Source organism: Carassius carassius, chromosome 46 (genome assembly GCF_963082965.1).
Source record: "Carassius carassius chromosome 46, fCarCar2.1, whole genome shotgun sequence".
Lineage (NCBI taxonomy): Eukaryota > Metazoa > Chordata > Actinopteri > Cypriniformes > Cyprinidae > Carassius > Carassius carassius.
Genome location: NC_081800.1, coordinates 19,837,367 through 19,846,607, shown reverse-complemented (window position 1 = coordinate 19,846,607; position 9,241 = coordinate 19,837,367). Strand labels below are relative to the sequence as shown.

The window sequence follows — 9,241 nt, the reverse complement described above, 5'->3', positions numbered from 1 at the left end:
CAAAAAGGACGAAAACCATTTACAACACTTTAGCAATCGCATAGTTATGCGGAACCAACCACCCACAATCTAGTATCATGACCGGTCTATGATCATGACAATTTGACAATCAAAAAAGGAATTTACCAGCCGTACGCAATGTATATGTCCAAATTAATGTGCGACCCTTTTTCATAACTCAGATTCAGATTTAAAATTATTTTACATTTAATACAAATTCAGAATTAAGGCAATATAAACTTAGACGAAAACAAGCACAAGAGAGAGACCGGTGAAGTTGTGCGGAAAGCCCTTATATGGAGATGTTTGGGTGTGTTCTATGCAAATTACTACATGCAGTCACACGCCCCCTCATTTATAATTCACCAACACTGAACAAAGGGTAGGAGCAAATGCTTGTGCGTATGCACCTGTTGGGATTACTGTGGAAATTTTGCACAAGAACGTAAGTATGTGCACATGAATACACAATTTATATGCAGTCATTAATGAATGATGCCACTTATCTTCAGAAAGTCTATTTTACACCACATAGCGGTGTTTGCAGATTGTTGCTAACATGGAAAACGAAGTCAGTAAACAGAACCAAACGTCATTTTGGCTTAGGCCTGCACCAACAGTAAAAACAACACAAATTTTACTCAACAAGGAGAACATTTAGTAGAAAACCAGTTTAGATTTCAACCAGTCACGCACATCACATTCACTTCCTGTCATAACGGACAGTAAACTAACATCTCACACTGATCAAAGGTCAGTTTTGCTGATACCTACTTAAGCTTGACTCATTAGATGGGTGTGAAAAGGCTAGCGGAAGCACCCAGATCCGTTGCACAGTGAAAAAAATAACTTGTTACATTTCAAACTCACATAAATGAGAAGTTGCTAAGACTACAAAATAGTAATGGCAAAACATGGCTGCATGCATAGTGATGTTGGCAAACAGAACCATTCTTATTTCTAATAGCAGTTGTGTGCTTTAAAAATCAGGGGAAATAGTTGTGTTCCTTTTCCAAATACATCTGTCATCAGCAAGACATTCTTAATTTATGTAAAGTCTATATTTTAAAGAACAAACTATTTCAAAATACTTCAGTGACATTCAAAGTCAGTTTCACCAGAATAATATAATGCATTGAAGAAGCTTGATTCATTCTGGCCTCTTCTTATTTAAGTTATTATTTAACAAACTCTAATGAAAAACAAAGACACATACTGTTTTGTGTGGGGCTTGGAAACACGGAATTAAATATGCAGTCATGCAGTCAGAGCTCAGAAAACTGGAATATCGTCAAAGTCTCAAGTTTTGCATGTCAGTTTTAACGTCTGGGGACAAAAGCCGTTGTGCATGAACTATTTTAGTATATGTGTGTGTTTAGTGTGTGTGTGTGTGTGCATATATGTCAGTGTTTTACGAATAATGTTAAATATTAATAGAGAAACCATGACAAACATACAATCTTTTTTGCTGACAGTGTATGCAAAAGAATATTGTAGCAATCCATAAATGTATTTTTGTGCACCTAGCTAAAGAAGTTAAATGGATTGTATATGGCATCTTGTGTGAGCATGTGTGTGAGAGAGATACTCAAGTCACATGTGCAGACAGGATGTGGTACAGAGATTGCACAGGAAATGCATCACAATGCAATTCTGCCTGGTAAAAAAAAGACTGTACAACTCTTTCCAGAGAAAAAAAAAAGTTTTTGTCTTCTTTTATTCCCATTTGAAGGGGATTCACAGGAAACTACATGTTTCGAGATTGAAAAATCTCTGTTCCACCTGAAAAGTTCCCTGAATGAAACCAGACATGTTAATACATCACTTGATTATTTTTCTACCACCATAATTACAAGCAATCTCATGGGAATTTTAATTTTTTTTAGTTTAGTTGAGTTAACCTGCGTTGGTCCTTTAGTTAGATACTCCGACTCACTATTTCCATTCACGCACACAGTGGAGGTAGTACTTCCAGCTTATTGCCTAGTTGAGACAATATTCCCTCTGTTTACAGGGTTTAATATGATGTTGCCTGCCATGGCAGGTGAGTAAATAATGGCCTCATATCAAGTGCACACATCCAAAAAAAGCTTCTGTGTGGCTTTGTTTTTTTATGCCAATGGAGAATAGACCATCTCTGTGTTTTTGTTGACTAATGGATAATGATGTGGTGATTTTGAAATTTTGGGTGATGTATTTCAAGGTTGATAATAGTTCTCATATACTTTGCAAACTATTATTCAGTTCCCCACATCTACAGTACTCATGCATTTCAGTGACTCAGACTGTAACAGGTGCGTTAATGAACGTTACACCTTCCCTCCACCTCTCCAGCCTTTCTTTCCTCATGGAATAGTGAAAAGAAAAGGGTCAGCCGGACTATAACGTGTCTGCTGATAGCAGAGATTAAGAACTGGAGTAGAATAGACAGCTGCGTTTTTTGCAGAACTCAATGGAGTAGGTTAAGTCTAACTAAACCATCTAACTAAATGGGAAACTCTTCAATTGATATTAAACCCTGCGGTTGTGACCCAATACACTTATTAGCATTGTGTGTGTGTGTGTGTGTGTGTGTGTGTGTGTGTGTGTGCAGGTGAAATATCTTAAACCAGGATATGGAGGCCATCATGGGGCATTCAAACAGAACACAATCTAAATTACACTCCATCCTGTCTTTCAGCCACAGAGTTAGTTCCTCATTTTCAGCAGTTTTATGATGACAGAACCTCTGATAGTGGCCATCTGCCTGCCAGTACAACCGTTTTTCCTCTCTTCTGGTAAATCAGTGTGCACCTGGTTAAAAGATCATATTGATTGCCAGAGCAATTCAGGTCTATTTCCATGACCGACTTTGAGACAGGAAATCCATCTGACCAGAAGTTATATAATAATTATCTGGCTTATTATGTGGAAAATATGTGAATCATAGATTATAAAAGGGAATTTTGCTACAATTCCTAAAAAAAATTTTTTTTATATAGAAGGTCTCAAAAGAAATGGCAGGAAGGGAAAGCAGGTTGTTGCAGGAAGCTGGCGAGGCTATTTGCCATAACTAGCACTGATAAGCAAGTTCATTTTAAGTTTTTCTTTTCGAACTTGAGGTCAATTTGCAAACTAAAAAGAGCTGTAAATTTAGTTGATAGAATTATTTGAGTGTAAACAGAAGTTTTTGGGGTCATTTTGACAAGGCTGATGGCACCAATGTGGAATGGGACAAGCATATTACTCTTTCTGGTAATGTATCATACTATATTACTAAAATACTATTTTTGACAGAAACTGTACGAGTAGTATGCTATTTTCTAAGTCTGCAAAACAGCCAAAGTCCTTTACTAGTGACTGTCCTGGTCCGGAAAAAGGACCAAGATGATTTCAGTAACCATGAAAATTTGAATCGCGAGTTAAAAATGCGTAGTAAAAAAAAAAGTAATCATATAGCAACATGAGACCGCTTGAGCACTTTTTTTTCATAAATGGTGTTTTATTGGTGAATGTAAAAAAACGTGGTATTTTCATTATTTATGACTCTATTATACATTTATATACCAAAAATTGCTTGCAAAAAATTTTATTTTGTTTAAAAAGTTTTTACGTTAGTAGACATTTAGACATGAGCAGGGTTTATTTTGGTGCCTCTCAGAGAGATCAAAGATACATATCACCCCATTGAGATCAGAGGGAAGACACTGTACATGTGCACATCTGTTTGTGTATGGTGAATGCTCGTGTCTCTACTACAGGGAAATGTCTTTGCTAAAACCAAGGCACACTGTAACACTTTAGAAAGGATAGTATGAAATAATATGGCCTTGCTGTGAATGGATTTTTAGAACTGTACACTGAGAGATTTTCTTTTTTATGCTTTGTTGTTACTACGAACATTGTCCAAAAAGGAACATATTTGTACAAGAGGAACATGTTGTCCATCCAGGTCTCACTAACTGAATGTTATTGTTGTGTGTGTGTGTGTGTGTGTGTGTGTGTGTGTGTGTGTGTGTGTGTGTGTGTGTGTGTGTGTGTGTGTGTGTGTGTGTGTGTGTGTGTGTGTGTTTGAACAGTTTAGCTCAGCAGGTCCATTCTGAAATACTGGTAAGCGTGTTTATGAGGTCAGGATGTTGATTCATCAGGGTTTTCCAAGAGGCCAAGCCATCCTCCCATTCCAAGGCCAAGAGGAAGAGCGCATGGAACTTGGAGATACTGTACGTTGTTCCCGCATGTTTCCCAGTGTACATTCCAGATGAAGTAGGTCATCCTGCCCAGCTGCCTCTAATCACACTGCTCTCTTTCTGACTGATCACTGTCAGCCAATCTTAATGATCAGATGCTTCAATCAGCCAATCAGAAACATTAGACGAATCAAAAATTGTTATTCAAAATACTTCAAATGTTTGTGGACTGCATTTTGAATGTTCATGTCAAGGATAATTACATAGAAGAATGGACCAAAGCTTTTTGGTCTTCTGTTATTTCGAGAGTTTCAGTGTAGTGGACTACAGAAGACTAGTATAAAAACTTCTTTGGACTAATCAACAAACATTTAACAGTGATAGAAATGACAGAGAGGCAAGATTGTGGAGCTCTGTGCTAAAAATGGACACATTCAAATGTGTCAGTAAAGATTTTTATAATATTACAAATGATTCCTGATTTAAATGTTTTTGAACTGGCTTTTATTTGAACTGCCTTTTATTCATCAAAGAGTCCTGAGAAACAGTTTCTACAATATAAACTGTATTCAGCATTTATAATAATAAGCACCAAATCAGCATATTAGAATGATTTCTGAAGGATCATGTGACACTGAAGACTGGAGTAATGTTTCTGAAAATTCAGCTTTACCAGCACCGGAAGAAATTACATTTTAAAGTATTTTAAAAAAAGAAAACAAGTTATTTTAAATTTGACTGGATATTTATAAATAGCAAGAGCATAGGGTCATATAAGGTAAAAGATGTTTACTAATATCAGAGATTAGATATTAGACAACATCAAAAACGTTCCTTTGTAATTGAAAGAGAAGTGAAACCTCTCTGAAAATCCCCGTTCCTGCCATTGGTGATGTATAAGTGACATAATGTTATTGGTCAAAATGTGAAATATGAAAAACATGAAAGTGTTGATGGTGAATTTAAAAATAAATAATGACGACAAGCAGCAGCCGTCGCACTGGAACCATGTAGGCGTTGGGTTCTCTGGGGCGAGAAAGAAGTTCTGTGGTTTCTTATTGGCTGCCACATGTTTTTCCGTTTGCATGAAGATCTACATGATCTCTGCAGCCTGTCTGATTTAGACATGAGGTGGTTTGTCACCTCCGCATTGGTTAGTTACATCAGAATGAGCAGACATCTGATGTCTTGATGCCTGGGGGAGTGTTTCTGAGTGCATATAAGGCTAAAAGATTTTGTCATTCAGTGCGACTTTGATTATACATGCAAATAAAAAGTCTCTCGTGAAACAGAGGTTAAATAAGTTCCCCAATCCTCATTTCTTCTTCCACTATTAAAATCCACTTGGCGACAACAACCCTGAGTGAATCAAGGAAACTCTGAGACAGTATTACTATGAGCTGTACCTTGGAGCAGCAACATGAGATTGTTGGATGATGCAAGAAAAAAACAAACAAAGAGGAATTAAACACTGCTTGAATCAACATGAAGGAGTCATAGATGGTGTTGTTTCTGGCTTTGGAGTGGAATCAGAGCTGTGGTGGAAGTTTTGGCTGAAGCAACTTCTCCTTTTCCTGGCTGAGCCCTTAGATTGAGCCTCTGCGCTTCTTCCTGACTGTTTTCCTGTTCAGCTCTGGGAATGCAAACAACCTGCACCCCCACCCTTTACTGCCTTCCCTCATTTGGATGTCCATAGTGACACCAAGTGTCCTACATTAAAAGTTATAAATCCTATTGTATCAAATTTGATACACAAATATCTAAGGCCTATGAATTGTCAATGTAATTAAAGCTTTGTAAATCCTGCTGTACAATTTAGTTTTTAAACATTCCATTTATTTCATATTTCAGGCTTTACAGGGTTAAACTGAGTGTGACGTAGTACTTCATGTAGCATTTAACGATAACTGAAAGAAAATGTGAATGATATAAGTATTCTCCACATTGCTAGAGTGTTGTGGTTGGTCCTCAGATCATTGCTATGCACTTAAGGTGTCATGAGTCATTTTTAGTGCATCGGTGTTTGCATCAAAAAAGGCTTTGAAAGAGTCAGAATGATATCCTGGCCCATAAATGACTCATGCCCTTTCTTTCATGCAAGCTTTTTTAATTTAGGCATCATAAGGCTGATCACTTTGTAAAGTAAGAGTGCATTGATGTTAGAAATTTTGATAGCAAGTACCACTAATAATAAAAAGCACAAAGAAACTGAAAAAGGTACAGGATTCACCAGTGTCAAATGTCGTCATGAAACAGATTGTGATTTATTTTTTTCTCTTGATGTATGTTTGAGAGAGTGGGAAGTTTACCACCCCAGAGAATGTGAGTGTGGGCACAATCAAACAAGGTCTTTCTGAGGCTATAGGCACACAGGGACAATGCTGTTTGTGTGAGAGACGGAAAACAGGCACAGTGGGAATCAAGAAGCCTTGGATTGAAATAACACAGAAGAGGCCTTGTAATGTTAAACTTAAAGATCTCTTTTAAAGTGGTGACATATTTAGGAAATTGCACACAGGCCTTCTCTTCAACAATGAGCAGTTTTTTCGAGAGGCTTTGCAAATTTCCACATTTCAATAAAGGGAAACAGTTGATCTATGTTCTTTATAGGAGAAATCATAGTGACAGTGAGTAACGTAAAGCATGTTGGATTAAAGACTGGTCTGTAAGGAACGTTGAAAAAATAAAGATATAAAGAGATATAAAGTCATTGATATGATAAAACAGAATCGGAGACCAATTTTAACTTGAATGAAGAGAATTGTGGAGTGAATTTCATACACATGATCAGAGACTGCCCTCTAGTGGATCAATTCAACCGTAACTTCAAAGACGCCGACAGCTCTAATACTGTCATTATTTTTTTTAATAGTAATATTGTATGGAAGAGCCAGGGACAATCAGAACTTTTAATTTTGTACAGAAAAAGAAATTCATACAAGTTTACAGTGAAATTATCATTAGTAATTGATAGAAAATGTTCATCAACTTTACCTTTAAAGGATGATTCCTTACTAAATAATATAAATGTAAACAGGCAGGAAGAAAAGTGAAGTCTTTGAGATGTAATTTCAGAAATGCCAGGCATAAAATTATTCAAAACATATGGCAATGGATATGGAAAGTTCCTCATAACTAAAATGCTTCTCTATATATTTGCTGATTGTGTGTGCATTCACACTGTGAAATCATGTGACATATGCTGAATAAAGTTCTATTTATAATGTTATACAGTTTCCAGCTCCTATCTTTCACTCAGACTCATGCTGAAGTGCTGCTAGGGGAGTATTAGCACCAGTAGTCAAGTAACTTGAGGACTGGTTCATCTCCCACAGCTTCACACAGTCGAGACACCTGACCCTGTGCTGTCCCAAGCAGAAATTCAACACAGCGAAATAAACTGGTGTTTATGGGAAATTTAGCCACTTGCACAACTACCTAACTAAGAGCCAAGCTCTTGAACGTTAGCACTATCCCACCAAAGTATACATAGTGATCTGAAGTGGTCAGCAACATATAAATAGATAATTAATTAACATAGGTGTAATATTGAGAAAGTACATTAATATTTTTATGTTTAACAGGGCTCCATTTACTTGATTAAGAATACTGTAACAGTAATATTATTAATTACTATTTCAATTTAAAATAACTGTCTTTCAATTTGAATATATTTTAAAATGTAATTTGTTCCTGTGATGCAAAGCTAAATTTTTAGCATCCATTACTCCAGTCTTCACATGATCCTTCAGAAATCATTCTTATATGCTGATTTGCTGCATTCCTTATTATTTATATATATATATATATATATATATATATATATATATATATATATATATATATATATATATATATATGTGTATGTGTATATATGTGTATGTGTATGTGTATATATGTGTATGTGTATGTGTATATATTTGTATGTGTGTGTGTATGTATATATATATATATATATATATATATATATATATATACATATACACACACGTATATATATATATATACTCATACACATACATATATATACACATACACATATACACACATACACATACACACAGATATATATATATATATATATATATATATATATATATATATATATAAAATTTATACATTTTTTGTTTTGTTAGGATGCTCTGATGAATCGAACGTCAATGTGTCTTAATAAATAAATTATTTGCTGAATGAAAGTTAGTTTCTTTCCTAATAAATAAATGTATTTTCCTCGAATTTAAAATGGTTGTGTGTAGCTACTAATTCATATACTGTTTTATTTAATATTGAAGCCTATTAAGTTTTGTCAGGCACCACAGATGGCCGTAAAATTAATTTTTCTATTTCCGGGTGTAGTTTGGTTTCTGCCAGTAGGTTTTTGTAGGTGCTAGGGTTTTGTCAAGGGCATGTCAGGGGACATGAATTCACACCAACGCTGCTAAACCATGTGCTAAATGTCCACACGAATCAAGTGTCAAAGGCTTTGGAAAGACCATCTCATTTGAGAGCTGTGTGAGTGAGTTCTGAGTTTGTGCATGTATGAGCTGTGCTTTACTTGATGACAGACCAAATATCACAGCAGCACAACAATCTGCAACAAAGATCCAAACAATGTCTTTTAGTAAACTTATTGCATTTGTCACCAGCAGAGGGCGTATGAGATCTATAATGGCTTTATTATAAGTCCTATAAAAGCAGCTAAATGTGAAATTATAAAGTAATGCTTTAAAAGTGAAAAAAAAACCTTCTTCAATAGATACAAGAGGTTCTGGGAAACTGATATTTCTAAATACAAACCTGGATATTTCATTATGACTTTTATAAAATGTCTTGACTTTCATAAAACATTACTTTTCTTCTTAATGTGGGCTATCCCACATAAAGCTTTGGGATGTTTTAAAGAAACTGTCTATTCTGCCACCTTCCCCCTACCCAAACATCTCTGCATTTCTTATGTCATCATTGTACCTCATGGGCAATGAAAGTGTCTTCAGCCAAAACAGGAATTTACGGTAGGATTCACAGCAGACTACACAGCTGAGACTCAGTATCTTGTGGTCCACTAACTCACTGCT

At 35.7% G+C, this 9,241-nt stretch overlaps 1 long non-coding RNA gene across 1 annotated transcript; it reads left to right on the top strand.

Annotated features, from left to right (window-relative positions):
• Positions 1–365: 365 nt before the first annotated feature.
• On the top strand, positions 366–4,447 carry LOC132129566 (uncharacterized). The gene is made up of 2 exons (XR_009428541.1): positions 366–445; positions 4,059–4,447. It is a non-coding gene; the product is annotated as an uncharacterized LOC132129566 (long non-coding RNA).
• Positions 4,448–9,241: the final 4,794 nt, after the last annotated feature.